The sequence below is a fragment of the Triticum aestivum genome, chromosome 1B (assembly GCF_018294505.1).
Source record: "Triticum aestivum cultivar Chinese Spring chromosome 1B, IWGSC CS RefSeq v2.1, whole genome shotgun sequence".
NCBI lineage: Eukaryota > Viridiplantae > Streptophyta > Magnoliopsida > Poales > Poaceae > Triticum > Triticum aestivum.
This window is the reverse complement of record NC_057795.1, coordinates 277,701,215-277,719,277: the sequence shown is the minus strand read 5'-3', so window position 1 is coordinate 277,719,277 and position 18,063 is coordinate 277,701,215.

The window sequence follows — 18,063 nt, the reverse complement described above, 5'->3', positions numbered from 1 at the left end:
TTACAAGTCCCAGGTTGCTGCAAGCATGACAACCCGGCACTTGGGGGCTACATAATATGGAGTATTCAGTTTTTACTAAGTGACTGGGACGAACAACATGGATTTCTTCTTAAGTGGTAGTATTTATATTGAAGCAAGTCTTAAGCCATCACTTTGTTCCGCTCAAGACTTGGGGGCTACAGGTATTATATTATTATTATTGAAGAAATATTTTCAAATTCTCTGATTGAGCAAACTAGGTTGACCCGGCATCACCAATCATTACGACCCTGTGGCTGCAACCCGACGTCATTAATAATCATGAATTGGCAATGATAAAACCGGCAAGTTCTGCATCTTCAAACCGGTTGAATGTCAGATGAGTATTTCAAGACCAATATTTCTTAAACCAGCGCTTTGGAAGCCGGCTCAAGTGGATTATTCTTCACAATATTTTTTCTATAAGAAGCCAACATCAGCAATTTGAGTATGAAGCTGGTTGTTGACCCGGATTTTCTAGGAGGAAATGACAAAGGATTTAAGGACGATCAGGTGTCGATCTACAAGAATTCTTAGCCCGGAGCACAACCTGCCAAATTTTTTCTAGTGTTTATTTTGTAGCATAAGTTTACCATGGATAAATCCAAGCTAAACTTGGGGGCTAATGTCGGGGATATACCCCGTGGAGTAAACTGGCCGAAAGTTAACCCGGCCGGACTGGACAACTCACTGGTAACCCGCCCGGAGCTTGGCGGTTCACGGGCTACCCGCCTGGTCTTGGCGGTTCATTAGTAACCCGGCGGGTAGGTCAGAGGAGCGACAAGACCCGGTTTCCCAACTAGCGGTTCAGGAAGGCCGGTTCATACTATGGTGGGCCAGTTTAAGAGGAAAGGCATAAGGAATATTTGTCTTACAAGGAGTTAAGACTTGGACTTGTATCCGGTTTGTATTAGAGATAGACTAGTCCTAATCCTAATAGGACTCCACATGTAACCCGCCCCTTCAACATATATAAGGAGGGGTAGGGCTCCCCAAAGGGGGACAAGCTACAAGCAAGAAGAAACAATTTCTAGGGCTAGACACAAAGAGCCGGTTTACGGCGTCTCCCTCGTGATGATAATGAGACCTAGCCACAAACAGCATGTAGGGTTTTTACCGGATGATGTTTCTCGGGGCCCGAAGCTGTCTAAATCCTTGTCTTGTGTGTTGATCCGCCCTGCGTCTCTCGTCCCACTCAACCCCTCTCAAGCTACCACATCGATGCGTTGGCCTCGCGACTAAGTCCTGACACTAAGGACGTCTGACGTGTTAATTCCACGACAATTACCCATAGAAGAAATAGCAATAGCGCGTCTAGGTGCACAGGCGCTACAACTATTTTCACAACAATAGCGCTGGTTAGACTACAAATGCTGCTAATATTTTTTTGGTCAGGTGGTGTGCTATGGCAAACTTACTAGTAGCGTGCCCTCCAGAAACCCACGCTGCTGCTATGTTGTACCAGTAGCGCGCTTTATAATAGACGCTACTGGTAATTATCAATAGCATGGGGTCAAGAACACACGCTATTGGTAAACTTCTATGTATAAGCCTTTTCCTAGTAGTGACTCCTTTTGCCCTCCTCGCCTTCGACTGTTGTGCCTGGAAGGAGAGGGACAAGAAAAGCATTACGGGGCACTTATCTTTTTGAATCTTAAATCTGTAGGCACTTGCCAAATTTTAGTTCAAATAATGTAACCTCTTGAATCCATGTTTGTGTTCTGTAAGGTTTGTACTTGTTTGACCAGCATATTAATGGAAAAGATAAACCTTGTCGGGGACTCGTGCATGTATATGTCCATGCAGAGGTGGGATGCCTCTATATTTTAAGTAAACGAGCCCCCCTGGCAGGCTATCCTGCCGGTACCCTCTGTTTTGTTGCCGGGGAGTTAAGCCTACTGGGCACAAATCGTGAAGAGGGACCAGCCCCCCGCCAGTCCTTTTCCACCAAAGGCCACTGCGACCACCCTGACCGAAGCAACATTCAAGTCAAAGGGTGGGAGCACCTAAGTTTCAAAGGGTAGCAGGATTTCCTCATGCAGATGACCTCACTTATAGAACACGTATGGATAAAAGGAAGAACCTATCTGTTTGGCTTGCCGGAGACCACAGTGATGGCTTGTCTTCTTGTCTCCTCTTGGGGACTGAATCCACGGCAGGAGCCCTTAGTTTATGCAGATGAAAATAATGCCAGATGCGATCTTATCTACATGAAGATGCGATGCTCGTCATATCCTTATGCATGCATGCAACTGTAGCGACCCGACCCGAATGGGTCAAGTCTCTGTGCTTACGTGTCATCCCTGGATCGGTATGCTGACACACACATTACTCGAGGATTTATAACAGAGGTAAATCACATGTATAAAGTAACGTAAATACTATTACCTCAATCCAAATAGCGGAAGCAACAAGGTTGTGGATTCCCATCAACACCAACAGCAAAGTTGAGTATAGGAAATCGTAACCCTAACGTATCACTTACTCGTCGTAAGATCCTGCAACATGAGACGTTGCAGCCACAGAGGGTCAGTACATTGAATGTACTGGCAAATTCACACCATAGAGCAATGATGAAAAAAGGCTATCACTACATGCATATTTGGCTGGTGGAAAAGCTCTATGGTTACAGTTTTTGCGAAAAGCCAATTTTTTTCCTACTGCAAAGGAATAAATTTATTTAACTATCATGGTGGTTGTTAAACATTGAGAATGGTTGACAGCATTCTCAATCCCAATTAAAAGTACTCATTAAAACCCAACAATATTAATTAAAGTAAAATGATGAGATTCACATGAAAATCAAGTACTAGATACTCAAGATGTCCATAATCGGGGACACGGCTAATCATGATTAGTTTGTACACTCTGCAGAGGTTTGCGCACTTTTCCCACAAGACTCGATCGCCTCCGTTTGATTTCTCGCACTACATGATGTTTGAGAAACGGATGACCGAGACATAGTCTTTTGGAAGTGCTAGCACCTTACATGTGGGTAGACCGGTACACCTACTTTCCCCTACATCTGCTAGTCTACCCGTAAGAGTTTGCACAACTTAATCAACTATGCCAGAGCCCATAATGGCTTGTGGCTGCACACGGAAGTTTCTAGTTTGAATAATCTCATGATCCCTTTGAGCCTGGGTGGCGGTCTGAAGAAATACAGGCAAGTCCTGGAAACCCAGGTGCCTAGACAGGCAAGTCCTGGAGTAACAAGGTGCCTCAATCCACCCAGATGTGTGTTTAACTTGCCACCTTAAATAAACCATTAAAAAATCTCACATCTGTCATGGAAATTCACTCACCCAATCCACGTCTACTAGCATAGCATGGCATAATAAGCAAACGTAGAAGTAACTCCCAAGGGTTTGATAACAAAACAGGTAATAGGTACTACCTCAACTACTTTCCCAAAACCCACAATTTAATTAGATCCTAATCATGCAATGTTTGAGGATTGATCTAATGCATAAAAACTGGGTAATAAGGGGTATGATCAAAGTGTGAACTTGCCTGCAATGTTGATGAAGGTGATTCGCACTCAAAACTCTTGATAGTTCTACTCGTCACACTCCGGTCAATCTATCGTGAGCAAGCAATTGTAACCACACATAAGCGATCATTCAAAAGATCGGAAAGAACGAAGAGTGCGATTCGGAAAACATTAAAACCAAGCAAATGACTCCTGCAGCATAAAACAATTTCTAACAGTACCAAAATTATGTGAATTTGGCCTTATCAGAAAGTTTAGGTCAAGAGCTTCGATTTGCAAAAAGAATCCAATAAATCGGAGTTATAAAACTCAGGTTACGATCAAACGAAGTTCAAAACTAATCTGAACTAAACTCAATTTTTAAATTTTCAAAAACATGTTTAACTTGTTTATCTGGATAGAGGGAATCATAACGAAGAAGTGGGCGTTAGTTTCGTTGGATTTGGACAAACGAGCAAAAAGTTATGGTCGTTTGAAAACCAGGGGCTAATCTGTAAATAAATATATTCACCGATAGGTCCCTGACGTAATTAAACAGAAAAAGAAAAAGACTAAACAGTGAACGTTCGCTGCCGAACGCTAACTAATGCAAACCGTTCGCTAAAAAGATGTAAACAGAAAACGTTCGTTGAATAGATCTAAAAAAACTAAACCGTTTTTTTAACAAAACCGAGAAAACCAGCGGACCGGGGCAACGGTTTTTGTTAAAAACCGCGGCAGATCGGGTTAGGGTTTAACCACGGCGGCGGTGGCTCTGGCGAGTCGTGCCTCCGGCGGCGGTGGGGCGAAGTGGCTCCGGCGGTCGCAGAGGACGGCGGAGACGTCGGGGAGGGGCGGCGCGGCGAGAGGAAGAGGATGGCGGCGTCGGCGGTGGTCGACGACGACGAGGGCGGCGGCGGCGGAGGTGAGATCCGGCGGCGGCGGCGGCGTTTTGCGGCGCGGGCGGCAGCGCGAGAGGAGAGAGAGAGGAGGGGGTCCAGGCGGCGGCTTTATAGGAGGAGGGGAGGCGCAAGGCGTGGAGGAGGGGGCGAGGTCGACGCGGAGTCCGGTCGGACTCCGGCTGGCGGCGGCGATGCTCGGAACTCTATCCCGAGCTCGGGGCGGTGCGGCGCGGCTGGGATGGGCCGGCTCGCTGGGCTTCGGCCCAGTCGACGGGAGAAAGTTTTTTTTCTTAGAAAACAAATTTTCAGAAAATAAAATAAAACCAAAATAAATAAAAAATACTATAGGCATATAATATATATAAAAAATCAGAAAAAGATTTTCTGCAGCGTGGACATTTTTCTAGAGTAAAATAAAATCCACAAAAATTCAGATAAATCAAACACTGCTGCTGCTCTAATAAAATCCAATAAAAATCATTTTTTTTAAAATACCAAAATTATTCAAATTTATTTCTCTCCAATTTTCTATTGTAGGGAATCATGTTACCCTAATTTCTATATATTTTATTTTTTGGAGAAAAATAATTTGAATAAAACTCAAATAACTCCAAATTGAAAATAAATTCAAAAGAACTTTGAATTTAATTCTTGGAAACTCCCAACTCATATTTCATATATTTTGAAGAAGTCATTTTATCTTCGCTCGTGAAAATCATTGAGTTGCATAAAGTTCCAGAATTGGAAATATTTTCCAAATGAAATTCAAATATTTTCAAATACCCTTTCATTTAATAAATGGAAGAAGTCATATCATCTTCTCTCCAGGGTTTTGTGGTGAAAAGAATTTGAATTCATGTAGATCAGAAAAGAAAATGAAAGTTTGGGAAAGTCCTTTTATTCCCTCTCATTTAACTTTCAAAAGTTTCGAATTTCACTCAATCAATCACACAACAATCAAACAATCAATCAAAACTATCTATTTATTATAACATTCCAAAATTTAGAATTTTGGGATGTTACAGCAACTTGTCGGGGGGCCTAGTGCTTCATTTATTTCTCTGTTGCTCAGGGTCTGCGCCTGGCTTTGTACAAGGGGCTACATGTAACTGAAGCAAGGCATGTACAAAAGGGTGGCTGCCGGGCAGGGCCCAACAGCCGCACCTTACGGGTAGAACTTGCGGAGATGCTCAATATTCCATGAGTTTTGCAATCGAATTCCATCTCCGGTCTCCAGATGGACTGCGCTAGGTCTGGTGACTCGTACTACCCGGTAAGGGCCTTCACACTTCGGCGTCAACTTGTTTGTACCCTTGGCAGACTGAACGCGCCTAAGGACAAGGTCGCCTTCCTTAAAACACCAGGCATGAACCATGCAGCTGTGATAGTGACGCAAGGCTTGCTGATAGCGTGCAGCATGCGTAGCAGCCCGGAGACGGTTCTCCCCGAGAACCACGGCATCGTCACGTTGGTGCTATTCCTGTGCTACTTCATCATAGGCAAGTACTCGAGGTGACTCGTAAATGAGTTCCGTGGGGATAACTGCTTCTGCCCCATAGACTAGGGAGAAGGGAGTCTGCCCGGTAGCTCGATTTTGTGTCATTCTGAGGGACCAAAGAACCACCGGCAGCTCATCAATCCATCGCCTATCACACTTCTGCAGCTTATCAAATGTTCTCGTCTTGCACCTGCGTAGCACTTCAGCATTCGCCCTCTCAGCTTGTCCATTGCTTCTGGGACATGCAACAGAGGAAAATGAGATCTTGCTTCCGAGGGAATGAACATATTGCATGAAGGCACAACTCGTGAACTGTGTGCCGTTGTTGGTGATGATCCGGGCAAGGACCTCGAAATGGCACACCAATCCTTTCAAGAACTTGATAGCTGACTGAGCGGTCACCTTCCTCACAACATCTACTTCCGGCCACTTTGTAAACTTGTCGATTGTAACGAACAAGAATTCAAAGCCCCCAGCAGCTCGGGGGAAAGGACCAAGGATATCGAGCCCCCAGACCGAAAATGGCCATGGCAAAGGGATTGTTTGAAAAGCTTGGGCAGGCAGATGGATATTCTTGGAATGGAACTGGCAGGCTTCACACTTGGTGGCTAGCTCGACTGCATCTTGGAGAGTTGTGGGCCAATAGAATCCTTGTCGGGATGCTTTTCCAACCAAAGCCCTTTGGTCCAATGTGGGAGCCGCACATGCCTTTGTGTATTTCAGTCAGCAGTTCCATTCCTTCTTCCCAGCAAATACACTTCAATTTCACACTGTTGGGCCTTCTTCTGTATAGTGTGTCGACAAACTGATGCATACTGGCCCTCCGGGCTACTCTTTCCGCTTCTTCTTGCTCTTCGAGAAGTTCTCCGGTTTGGAGGAAATGGACTATGTGCCTTGCCCAAGTTCGAGCCTGGGGCTTGGCAATGAGGACTAGAGGCACCTCCCCATTCGTGGGGCGCATCCCTCGACCACGGGGACTGGAGGCTCGGTAGGAGGGTGCAGCTCGGCAAACAAAGGGGAGTTGTTTCCGGCAGGGTCACTGCTGATTGCCCCAAGAGGCTCTACCGGGAGAGGCTTACGTGAGTCCAATTTCCTCCTCTTTCGGGCCATTGTTGTTGGGGATATGGAGGGCTGAGTAAGATGGAGAACAAAAGTCCCTGGTTCCACAGGAAGCTTCTGTGTAGCGCACTTTGACAGATGATCAGCAATGTTGTTTTTCGCACGGGGTACATGCTCTATTTGCAATCTGTCAAAGTGCTCCTCCAATCTTCTCACTTCCTTGACGTATGCTTCCATCAATGAACTTTGGTAATCCTTGTTGACTTGTCTCACCACAAGTTGTAAATCTCCTCAAATGATCCTTCTTGATCCCCAATTATGTGGCAATTCTGAGCCCGACAAGGAGCCCTTCATTCTCTGTTGTATTGTTGGTCGCTTACTCCCGGGTAAAATGCATCTGGACGACGTACCTCAGGTGCTCCCCAGTGGGAGCAACGAGAAGCATGCCAGCCCCTGCACCTTGTAGGGAGAAAGCACCATCAAAATACATGATCCATTCTTGGGGTGCTTCCTTGCCGGGGATAACTGTCTCCAACACTTCTTCAGGGGTTGGCGTCCATTCTGGAATAAACTCAGCCAATGCCCTGCTCTAAATTGTTGATGTGCTTTCAAACTTCAGGCCAAAGCTGGATAACTCCAATGCCCATTCCACTATCCTGCCGGTAGTCTCTGGGTTTTGGAGTATCCTTTGCAAGGGGAAGCGAGTGACAACCGTGATCTCATGGGCTTGGAAGTAGTGGTGCAGTATCCTTGAGGCCATGACAAGGCCAAAAATGAATTTTTGCACGCTAGAATACCTAGATCTAGTCCCCTGCAACAGGGAGCTGACGAAGTATACTGGGCGCTGCACCACCTTCTTCCTTGCCGCGTCCTTGGGGTTGCCTCCGCTGTTGTGCACCTCTTTGTCCTTATCCACATCTGGCCTTGTCGGGTTGTTCTCTCTCTCCTCTAGGCGAAACACTTGTTGAGGCTGCTGTCTCCTCCACTTCCCGCTGCACCACTGAAGCTGCGCTAACCACTTGATTGGTTGCTGCCAGATATAGCAGCAATGGCTTTTGTGGTTTGGGTGCAACCAACGTGGGTACAGAGGATAAATAGGTCTTCAAATCTTGCAGCGCTGCATCTGCTTCCAGGCTCCACTTCATGGGTCCTGCCTTCTTCAGAATCTTAAAGAACGGCAAGGCACGCACGGCAGACTTGGAGATGAACCTGCTAAGCGCGGCAACGCATCCTATCAAACACCTTACATCCTTGACTATCTTGGGTGCCTGAATCTGCTTGATGGCCTTGATCTTATCTGGGTTGGCCTCGATCCCATGGTGGGATACAAAGAAACCAAGTAGCTTGCCGGAGGGAACACCAAACACACACTTCTCCGTGTTCAGCTTCAAGTTGATCTTGTGCTGATTAGCAAATGTCTCTTCTAAATCCTGGATGAGGGCTGATTTGTCCTTGGTCTTGACCACAACATCATCCATATAAGCCTCAATGTTCCTGTGTAACTGTGGTTCAAAACCAACTTGAACTGCTCTTGTAGAGGTGGACCCGGCACTCTTCAACCCGAAAGGCATGCACACAAAGCAATATGTACCACATGGGGTGATGAATGAGGTCTTTTCTTCATCTTCCATGGACATAAAGATCTGATGTATCCATAGTATGCATCCAGAAAGGAGAGAAAATCACACCCGGAAGTGGAATCCACAATCTGATCGATGTGCGGCAAGGGGAATGGGTCCTTTGGGCATGCCTTGTTCAGATACGTGAAATCTATGCAAAGCCTCCATTTCCCATTAGCCTTGCGCACAACCACTGGGTTCGCTAACCATGTTGGATGTAACACTCCTCTGACCAAACCAGTTGCCTCAAGTTTCTTGATCTCCTTGGCAATGAATTGCTACCGCTCCAAGGCCTGCTTCCGGACTTTCTGCTTGATGGGTCGGGCATGTCGGTAGACAGCAAGGTGGTGCTCGATTACCTCACTGGGAACACCAAGGATATCATACGGTTGCCAGGCAAACACATCAATATTCGCTCATAGGAAGGCAACAAGCGCGCTTTCCTATTTGTCGTCAAGGGTGGCACTGATAGTGAAAGTACCATCAGCGCGAGCCAGCCCTACCGAGACCTTTTCAACTTGGGGTGCAACAGCCTTGGATTTATTTCTGTTGGAACTCTCTAACACGTCATCAACAGGTACGGTGCACTCCGAAGAGGTACACTTCCCGGATTCCTTGTCGGTGCCCCTACTAGCCTTCTTCCTTCCTTCACTTTCCTTGGTAGGAACTGTGGCCTTGGCGGCCACTACCGCGACCGCATCCGGGTACATCTTATCCACGCAAATAATTGCATCTTTCTTGTCTGACGGAATGGAATGACGCCCATCGGCCCTGGAATCTTCAAAGTGTTGTAGGCATAGTGGGACGCCGCCATGAACTTGGCTAGGGCTGGACGCCCAAGGATTCCGTTGTAAGGCAGGGGGAGGTCGACCACATCAAACACAACCTTCTTAGTCATGTAGTTCAACTCTCCTACGAATGTCATTGGCAACGTGATCTTTCCCTTAGGATGACTCCTGCCGAGATTGACTCCTTGAAACGTGCAAGTGGCCTTAAGCTCTACCTCTACTATCTGGAGTTTGTTGATAACCTTTAGGGAAATCAGATTCAACCTGGCCCCACCGTCAACCAACATCTTTGTGACCTTGAGGTTGTGGATTGTTGGTGAGACCAACAAGGGCAAGCACCCTACCGCAGTGGTGTGGTCGGGGTGATCCTCTTCATCAAAGATGATGTGCGTGCGTGACCACTTGAGCGGCTTCCGAGAATCCACCGCTGGCTCCAAGGCATTAACCTCACGTGCCCACTGTTTAAGTTGGTGGTGAGAGGAGTGCCAAGATGCACCCCCGTCAATACACAGGGCGTCAGTGGCTTTCTGGAATCCCTGCTTGCTGGTTTCCTCTTCATTCCCTCCATCACTTTCATCATTGCAATCCTCTTTCTCTCGGTCCCTAGCGGGTTTCCCTTGGTTCTGTGGAGCCTTACTGGGGCGATTTGCTTCACCGCCATGGCCCTTCCTGCAAGTACCATTGACCCTTTTCTTTATCACGCTTCTCATACTCAGCCCTCTGCCTCTCGACGAGCTGCTCAACTTGATGACACTTCTGGAGATCGTGGCCTTTGGTCTGATGAATCTTGCAGTATGGTCCATCACTTTTCCTGGCTTTCTCGGCACCCGTAGCCTCCCGGCAGTCAGCGCATGCGGCAACCTCCTTACCGGGGGCTTCCGCCTTAACCTTCTTGTCAGTACTAGGCGTGCCTGATCCCTCAACGGTCATCACTGCCTTATCTTTGCGCTTCTTGTTCTTCTTCTTCTAACTGGTGGTCTCGTCGTCATCTTCTGCGTCAGTGTCGATGCAATCTTCTTCTCCAGGAAGTTTCCTCCCCTCCTCCGCCCGAGCACACTTTTCCGCCAAGGTGTAAAGCTCCTTCATAGTCTTGGGAAACCGAACATTCATCTTGGAACGTATCCTGCGGTTGCGCATGTTGCACTGGAAGGCAGATATCACAGCTGCTAGGTGGATGTCTGGGATGTTTTTGTGGATTCGGCTGAATCTCTTCAAGTACTTCTGTAGAGTCTCTCCTTCCTTCTGCTGGACAAGCTGCAAGTCACTGGGTCGCCCTGGTTCTTGGTGGCCACCCATGAAGGCGCCAATGAAATCACGACACAGGTCAACCCAGGTCGAAATGGAGTTCTCCGGCAGGTGCATCAGCCAAGACATCACACTTGACTTGAGTGCCAAAGGGAAGTAGTTTGCGAACACCTTCTCATATGTTCCCTCGGCAACTTGAATAGTGATGGTGTAGATGCTCAAGAACTCCGCCGGGTTCAGTTTCCCATCATACTTCTCGGGTATCTCTGGCTTGAACGTGCGAGCGGACGACCAACGAACTTGCTGCAGCTCACAGGTGAAAGCAGGGCACCCAACCTTGAAAGGCAGGCACCCGCCATCTTCGAGCGCAGGCTCGTCGACGTCAGGGCCATCGCACCCATTGGACCGGTAGTGGTCATCACGACGCCGCTCGACGACGACACGCGCGGCTCCCCTCCGCCTGTTCTCCGGGGCTTTCCATTGGCCTTGACGCACTTGAGGGTCGTAAGAGGCCATCGAGACATCATCGGGCTCTTGGTTTCGTGGCTCCCATGCTGCTTGCCATGGCAGGGATTGTACCATGGGGGTGACCCCCGCCGTACGGTCTACCGCGCGAGCCATTGTCATTGCCTGAGGAGGCTGCAGCGGGCCAGCCCACTGTGATCTTTTCGCCTCGGCGAAACCAATCAGACTTTGGATGGTGGCTCACCACTCATCCATCTGATCGGCTGCCGGCAGAAATCTCAACAACAGTTGGGATCGCGCCATGGGTGATGACGATGTGGATCGCAACATCGCTCGGCTCCTGATGGTGACGGTGGCGATTGTGTTGCGCCCTCGTTGTTGTGAACCAGCCGCTTGGAGGGCATGGTGACGCGGTGGAGGCGCTTGAGGGCCAGTGGCTCCGTTGGCCATAGTAGCTGGGTCTGCCTGTTCCGGGGGTGGCGTGTGCCCTGCGGTCGCGCCCATAGCAGGGGTGACCTGAGTGTTGCGATTGGTCCAGAACAAGCGCCACCACTATGGTTGTGCCCCTAGGTGAGGAGAAGGGGTTCATATGGAATAATCCCTCCATCCGTACCTGGTGGAGCATGGCCGCTGGGATGTTGCTGATGTTGTCTTTCCCCGGTGCCTCCCGCTCCTGCGTCGGTAATGGGGGAGATGGTGACAATGCCGCCTGCATCGACCACATCCCCCATAGCGTATGCATCCTCACGCGTCCCTGCATTCCCCGCGACGTCGACGGTCGCGAGTTGTGGAGCCTTTGAGGTGGACGGGTGGTTTGCAGCTCTGGGCTTCTTTCAAGGCGCCATGGTCAACGACGAAAATGGTGATGAAGATGGCGCGCTACCGACGCTCTCAGGTTCGTGCAAGTGATTCCCCTACCTGGCGCGCCAAACATGTCAGGGAAACCACGGCCACTTACAGGGCCATGAGCCCCTTTTTGGTTCGGCAGGGGGATATGAACATTGCACAAAGAGCAGAGAAGCGTAGCACAGCGCGACAGAGATCACACGGGCAGTTTTACCCAGGTTTGGGCCACTTTGAGGCGTAAAACCCTACTCCTGCTTTGGTGTATTGATAGTTGAAAAATGGTTGCGAACGTAGCGCACTTGCCCGGCAAGGTTGCCTCAGGGCAAGAATGTATACGCGCGTATGAGTGGATGAGGGTCTGAATCAGCCAACCCTTTCTACGGTTGCCATGGGCCTCCTTTTATAGATTAAGGGGTCACCACAATGGCAAATCAGTCTTTACGCACTGATTAGATAGCAAACAGTGCTATCACACCTAACTCTGCAGGCTGACAGAGCGCATTAAATGCGCCGTCTAGTGTCACATCACAGCGTGCCCGGCAACCCTTGCCAGGTTGTTTTGCCAGCTTTGCACCTGCTTGCTTGACACGTCTCAGGACGGGTGTCATATGGAGGTGTTTGTTGTAGGAAGTGGCTGCCACGTGGCACAAGAAGCATCCACTTAGTCACTTAGGGGCTTGACACCACACTAATCGATGACTTGAGTTGCTCGTGAGGTGGAGCGATGGCGTGGCTTGCCTTCACTAGCCCCGGCAGGCCTGCCGGGACGATCTATAAGCTTGCTTCCGAGGCAAATCCATCCTTGCTAGGCCCGCCTGCCAGCAAGGGAGGTTCTTTCCTTAGCGATATCTTGCTCCTCTGGGTCATCTTGGTCTTCCTGTCCGACACTTGGATCCTTCAAGAGAATTGATCCATCATGCTTGGGTTGATCATGGTGTTGTAATCTTGTCTTCAGGCATGTGCATAGTCCGGGAAACGGACCCAGGGTTTGTTGCACTGATATAATGAGAGCCACCTCAGAACTTGTCGGATTTCAGGTTCCGCAAACCCTTGAGAGGTTCGAACTCTGGGGTGCATGCTAAGAACTCTCTCCTCCCAGTCTGCCTATCCAACGATTCCACGGCCTAGCTCGACGAACCCAAAGAACAAGAGATGCAGCAGTTTATCCTGGTTCGGGCCACCTTGCGGTGTAATACCCTACTCCAGCTTTGTGGTGGATTGCCTCGAGGGGCTGAGGATGAACTAGTACAATGTGGGAACTGCCTCAGGAGGTGAGGTGTTCTTGAGCTCGATGAGCTGGTGAGGTGGTCAGGGTGGAATCGATTCGTCCCCTCTATGGTGGTGTCTAAGTCCTATTTATAGTGGCCTTGGTCCTCTTCCCAAATGTAGGCGGGAAGGGATCCCACAACGGCCAGATTTGAAGGGGGACAACTAGTACAAGCTATACTGACAAACGTAGTCTTTGCCTGCAAAAGGCTCTGGTGGTGACACATCGGGCTCCATGATGACCTCCATCCTATCGTCCTGGCGGTCCTTGGTCTTGTTGCACCGATATGGAAACCTTTGCTTGATTCCTCAGGACTCCGCGCCTGTGCTTGCCTCCTTGGCACCAAAGGGAAACTGGTACACTGCGCCGCTGGCGCCCACCTGGCCTTGGTCGTCATGGCTCATGTCACATGAACCTCGCGAGGTGCGCCTTGCGTAGATATCTCTGCTCCTCGGGAGCCAGCCTAACGAGGCTACCCCCCAGGGATGTCTTGTTGTCGTCCGCCTCGCGAGGGTCTTGAGTTGTTGTTGTTGAAGCTAGGCCATACCAGGTCATGGATGTAGCCACGCCGTGGGCCGCAGGTAGGCATGTCTGGGTACCCCCGTTCCCTGGACGCCGATAGAACTGGAGTCCTTGGCTCGACAAACGAGTCCAGGGAACTCGGTTGGCATCGCTCCTTTAAAGGAAAAGTTTGAGTCATGGTTTGTGAGGTCTTCCTGCTGTGAGCCGCACTTTGGCCTATGGCTGGAGATCTTCGAGATCAAGCCGAAGTCCTGTGGCTCCGACCTCGTGGAGTGTGGAGGGACCATGGTCAACAAGAACCAGGGGCTGAATGGTTCAAGGTTGCCATTTTTCAAAACGGTGACGGAGTGGCAGCAGGAGTGGTTCAACATCACTGAACCGCTCGCCCCTGGCCAGGCTGAGGTCCCAGCCTTCTTGTCCAGGACCCCGAAGAAGCTCAGGTCCTGGAAGGAGAAGGGCATCGCCTGGGGGAACCCAGAGGAAGTGGAGGCCATGATCAAGAAGACCAAATGGTGGTCTACCAGGAACAACTCCAGCATGACAACGTCATCACAATCATGGTTAACCGACGTATCCTTTCACTCTAGCTTTAGGATATCCCGATGTGGGCGCGAACAACCTCCAGCTTGCCAACGCCAACATAATCATGGTCAACTGACGTATCCTTCCACTCTAGCTTCGGGATACCCCGATGTGGGTGCAAAAGCCTGAGGACGCGAGTCCTCTCACCGCCTTCTTTCGCTCCACCTTGGCAGCCATGTGGATGCGGTTCCTAAAGCTGGCCAGGGACAAGATCCCCAGGAGGGGGAGGACCTCGGCTTTGAGAATGGCTAAGAAGCCCCCCTCCCCGGTAAGTTCTCTAATGTGGAGCATCCGATAGTCATCCCCATGGACCCATCTCAACAAGTGCCAAGTGGACCCATCTCATCACGGCGCCGCTCGACGATGACGCGCGCGGCTTCCCTCCGCCTGTTCTCCGGGGCTTGCCATCGGCCTTGACGCATTCGAGGGTCGTAAGAGGCCATCGAGACATCATCGGGCTCTTGGTTTCGTGGATCCCATGTTGCTTGCCATGGCAGGGATTGTACCATGGGGGTGACCCCCGCCATACGGTCTACCGCGCGAGCCATTGTCGTTGCCTGAGGAGGCCGCGGCGGGCCAGCCCACTGTGATCTTCTCGCCTCGGCGAAACCAATCAGACTTTGGATGGTGGCTCACCACTCATCCATCTGATCGGCTGCCGGCAGAAATCTCAACAACAGTTGGGATCGCGCCATGGGTGATCACGATGTGGATCGCAACATCGCTCGGCTCCTGATGGTGCGGGTGGCGATCGTGTCGCGCCCTCGTTGTTGCGAACCAGCCGCTTGGAGGGCATGGTGACGCGGTGGAGGCGCTTGAGGGCCAGTGGCTCTGTTGGCCATAGTAGTTGGGTCTGCCCGTTCCGGGGGTGGCGTGTGCCCTGCGGTCGCGCCCATAGCGGGGGTGACCTGAATGTTGCGATTGGTCCAGAACGAGCGCCACCACTATTGTTGTGCCCCTAGGTGAGGAGAAGGAGTTTAGATGGAATAATCCCTCCATCCGTACCTGGTGGAGCATGGCCGCTGGGGTGTTGCTGATGTTGTCTTTCCCCGGTGCCTCCCGCTCCTGCGTCGGTAATGGGGGAGGTGGTGACAATGCCGCCTGCATCGACCACATCCCCCATAGCGTCTGCATCCTCACGCGTCCCTGCATTCCCCGCGACGTCGATGGTCGTGAGTGGCGGAGCCTTTGAGGTGGACGGGTGGTTTGCATCTCTGGGCTTCTTTCAAGGTGCCATGGTCGATGACGAAAATGGTGATGAAGATGGCGCGCTACCGACGCTCTCAGGTTCGTGCAAGTGATTCCCCTACCTGGCGCACCAAACATGTCAGGGAAACCACGGCCACTTATGGGGCCATGAGCCCCTTTTTGGTTCGGCAGGGGGATATGAACGTTGCACAAAGAGCAGAGAAGCGTAGCACAGCGCGACAGAGATCACACGGGCAGTTTTACCCAGGTTCGGGCCACTGTGAGGCGTAAAACCCTACTCCTGTTTTGGTGGATTGATAGTGGAAAAATGGTGGCGAACATAGCGCACTTGCCCGGCAAGGTTGCCTCAGGGCAAGAATGTATACGCGCGTATGAGTGTATGAGGGTCTGAATCAGCCAACCCTTTCTACGGTTGCCATGGGCCTCCTTTTATAGATTCAGGGGTCACCACAGTGGCAAATCAGTCTTTACGCACTGATTAGATAGCAAACAGTGCTATCACACCTATCTCTGCAGGCTGACAGAGCGCATTAAACGCGCCGTCTAGTGTCACATCACAGCGTGCCCGGCAACCCTTGCCAGGCTGTTTTGCCAGCTTTGCACCTGCTTGCTTGACACGTCTCAGGATGGGTGTCATATGGAGGTGTTTGTTGTAGGAAGTGGCTGCCACGTGGCACAAGAAGCATCCACTTAGTCACTTACGGGCTTGACACCACACTAATCGATGACTTGAGTTGCTCGTGAGGTGGAGCGATGGCGTGGCTTGCTTCACTAGCCCCGGCAGGCCTGCCGGGACGCTCTGGAAGCTTGCTTCCGAAGCAAATCCATCCTTGCCAGGCCCGCCTGCCAGCAAGGGAGGTTCTTTCCTTAGCGATATCTTGCTCCTCTAGGTCATCTTGGTCTTCCTGTCCGACACTTGGATCCTTCAAGAGAATTGATCCATCATGCTTGGGTTGATCATGGTGTTGTAATCTTGTCTTCAGGCATGTGCATAGTCCGAGCAACGGACCCAGGGTTTGTTACACTGACATAATGAGAGCCACCTCAGAACTTGTCGGATTTCAGGTTCCGCAAACCCTTGAGAGGTTTGAACTCTGGGGTGCATGCTAAGAACTCTCTCCTCCCAGTCTGCCTATCCAAAGATTCCACGGCCTAGCTCGATGAACCCAAAGAACAAGAGATGCAGCAGTTTATCCTGGTTCGGGCCACCTTGCAGTGTAATACCTTACTCCAGCTTTGTGGTGGATTGCCTCGAGGGGCTGAGGATGAACTAGTACAATGTGGGAACTGCCTCAGGAGGTGAGGTGTTCTTGATCTCGATGAGCTGGTGAGGTGGTCAGGGTGGAATCGATTCGTCCCCTCTATGGTGGTGTCTAAGTCCTATTTATAGTGGCCTTGGTCCTCTTCCCAAATGTAGGCGGGAAGGGATCCCACAACGGCCAGATTTGAAGGGGGACAACTAGTACAAGCTATACTGACAAACGTAGTCTTCGCCTGCAAAAGGCTCTGGTGGTGACACATCGGGCTCCATGATGACCTCCGTCCTGTCGTCCTGGCGGTCCTTGGTTGTAACGCCCCGGACAAACCCGCCGGTGGTCGTTACTCCTGGCGGGATCTAGACTGGCCCCACAGATCAATACTAGTCTTTTCTACGCACTTTGTCCTCACTCGTGCGCACCCGGGAGCAACTTCCCGGTCGGTCACCCATCCTGACACTACTCCAAGCTGAGCACGCTTAACTTTGGAGTTCTGTCCGAATGGGCTCCCAGAAAAGAAGGAATTCCTTATTGATATGAGTAGTCTACCATCCCTAATAAGCCAGGCTATCACATACACCCCCACTCAGAGGAACCGACGTCCTCGTCGGGCCACAGGAACGTTCCCTCTTGGCACAAACATATGTGCTTCCAGTCCGGTACATGTGCCATGCCGGGTGCCACGACGGGTCACAAACGTCATGAACAACATGACCACGCACCTGTCCGCAACCATCCGTGTAACCGCGAGGGTCGGCTCTGATACCAACTTGTAACACCCTCGATGCGGCTATAGCTCCCACGTGTCGAGGCACGACTTAGAGGCATAACCGCATTGAAAGCAATGTTGCAAGTCAGGCAGTCATTACAACATCCCATGTAATATATAATAAAAGGGGGAGATAACATAGTTGGCTTACACTCGCCACGTCACATCAGAGTACATAAATAACATCCATCAAACAAACACTCATGGCCCGACTACGGCGCCAAAATAGAAAAGACCCCCAACATGCGACAAGGTCCTGAATCGATAACCCCAACTAGGCACCACTACTGATCATCCGGAAAGGACACGTAGTATCGCTGAGAGTCCTCGTCGAACTCCCACTTGAGCTCGTAATCGTCAACTGGAGCAGAAACACCTGGACCTGCATCTGGAGTTGTAGTATCTGTGAGCCACAGGGACTCAGCAATCTCACACCCACGCGATCAAGACTATTTAAGCTCATAGGAATGGATAAGGCAAATATATGTGGAGCTGCAGCAAGCGACTAGCATATGTGGTGGCTAACTTATACGCAAAAGAGAGCGA